Source organism: Otolemur garnettii, unplaced genomic scaffold (assembly GCF_000181295.1).
Source record: "Otolemur garnettii isolate 467f Iridium unplaced genomic scaffold, OtoGar3 scaffold00153, whole genome shotgun sequence".
NCBI lineage: Eukaryota > Metazoa > Chordata > Mammalia > Primates > Galagidae > Otolemur > Otolemur garnettii.
The window spans coordinates 1,053,958-1,056,349 of record NW_003852548.1 but is presented as its reverse complement, the minus strand read 5'-3'; positions in this window follow the sequence as shown (position 1 = coordinate 1,056,349).

Genomic DNA, 2,392 nt, shown 5'->3' with positions numbered 1-2,392 from the left:
ATTTAGTGCCAGTTAAGTGCAGAGTACTAGGGACATAGCAAGAACATAACAAGGAGACTGAGTATCCTTACCACAGTCAAGAAAAACCTCTTTCCTCAGATCCTTTTCTTATTTCTCCCTTGAATTACCTCAGCAAGATCTTCCCTGGCAACCCATCTAAAGTGGTCAGGGAATGCACATGAGTGATGAGAGTAAGAAGTGAGGGAGTGACCCATGTGTAGGCATAGAGCAGTGGTTCTCAACCTTCCTAATGCCACGAACCTTTAATACAGTTCAAAGGGGTCTCAACCCACAGGTTGAGAACCTCTGGCATAGAGGAAAGTATGGCAGGCAGAGGGAACATCACATGTAAAGTTTTGAGGTTGGAGGGATGTTGGCACATTTGAGGATGAGCAGGTAAGTCTGTATAGTAGGAGGGGTGTGAGGAAGAGCAAGCATTGGGTGAGATACAGGGTCAGGTCAAGTAGGGCAGTGTAAGCTAGGCTAGGTGTTTGGTTTTTTAAATTCTAAATCCATTGGCTCGGCGCCTGTGGCTCAAGCGGCTAAGGTGCCAGCCACATACACCTGAGCTGGCGGGTTCAAATCCAGCCTGGGCCTGCCAAAAAATGATGGCTGCAACCAAAAAATAGCTGGGCCTTGTGGCAGGCACCTGTAGTCCCACCTACTTGGGAGGCTGAGGCAGGAGAATTGCTTGAGTCCAGGAGTTGGAGGTTGCTGTGAGCTGTGATGACACAGCACTCTACCCAGGGTGACAGCTTGAGGCTCTGTCTCAAAAAAAAAAATTAAATCCATGGAGGGGGGAGTCACATTATATAAATTGTTTTGGAACCACAGCCTGGCCGATCTGTGCAGAGAATGAAATGTAGAGGGAAAGGTGGAAGCAGGGAAACAAGTGGAAAGACTCCTGCAGGACTCCAGGAATTGATGATAGAGGATCAGGTCCAGGTGGTGAGAGTGGACGTGGTGAGACTAAATTAGATTTGGATTGGTTCTAAAGATGCCAGGATTTACCAAGCAATCAGATAGGGGTGTGAAAAATCAAGAGGCGTCATGGCTGACCCCAGGTTTTTAGGCTGAGCAGCTGGAAAGGGTGGAGTTGCCATCAACTGACATGGGAGATACTCAATTAGAAGCAGATGTAGGCAAGATCAGGTGTTTGCTTTTGAACATGTTACATTTCAGATGTCTGTTAGACATCTAGGTAGAGATGTCGATGAACACTTGGGGACTGCCTGAAATTCAGGAGATGGGGGAAGTCTGCACTGGAGATATGGATTTGGGAATCATGAGAGGTAGTAACTGAAGCCACCAGTGTGGCCAAGTCTCTCTTTTTTTTTTTTTGAGCCAGAGTCTATGTCGCCCTGGGTGCTGTGACATCACAACTTCCAGCAACCTCAAACTCTTGGGTTTCAGCGATTTTCTTGCCTCAGCCTCCCAAGTAGCTGGGACTACAGGTGCCCACCACAACGCCTGGCTATTTTTCTGTTGCAGTTGTCATTGTTGCTTAGTTGGCCCAGGCTGAGTTCGAACCCGCCAGCCTCCCGAAGTGCTATGTTGCTGGCGCTGTAACTACTGTGCTATGGGCACTGAGCCCCAAGATCTCTCTGGAAGATTGTCTTCAAATGTATCAATGGGAGTAATTGAGGCAGGATTTGAACTTTCACAAACAAGAGGGAAGAAACTGAGGAAAAACCCGTGGCAATAGGAAGGTAGACAAAGGAGATGGAAAGAGTAGGGGGAAAGGGGGTTGTACATATATTGCATTGCCTCCAGCCATGCATGAGAGTTCTTGTTCCTTTGCAGCCTTGCTGAGGGTATGGATTTTTATGGAGTTTTAGGAACTCTTTATACTAGCCTTTTAAAAAATGAAGCCTTGTGGCCAGGTGTGGTGGCTCATGCCTGTAATCCCAGCACTTGAGAGGCCAAGGTGGGTGGATTGCCTGAGTTCACAGGTTTGAGACCAGCCTGAATAAGAGCGAGACTCTGTCTCTAAAAAGTAGCCAGGTGTTGTGGCAGGCACCTGTAGTCCCAGCTACTTAAGAGGCCAAGGCAAGAGAACCCAAGAGTTTGGGTTGAACCCAAGAGTTTGAGGTTGCTGTGAGCTAAGATGCCACAGCACTCTACTGAGGGTGACATAGTGAGACTTTGTCTCAAAAAAAAAAAATGAAGTTTTGAGGATGAGAGTGACTTGGACACCAAACCCTGTTCTAGGCACTAGAGACACACTAGTGGGCAAGGCAGACAGCAGCTTTTGTTTCTAGTGAGGAAAATAGTGCAGCAAAACAAGAAGATTGGCAGTGCCTGTGGCTCAGAGGTGTAGGGTGCCAGCCCCATATGCTGGAGGTGGCAGGTTCAAACCCAGCTCCAGCCAAAAACTGCAAAAAAAAAAAAA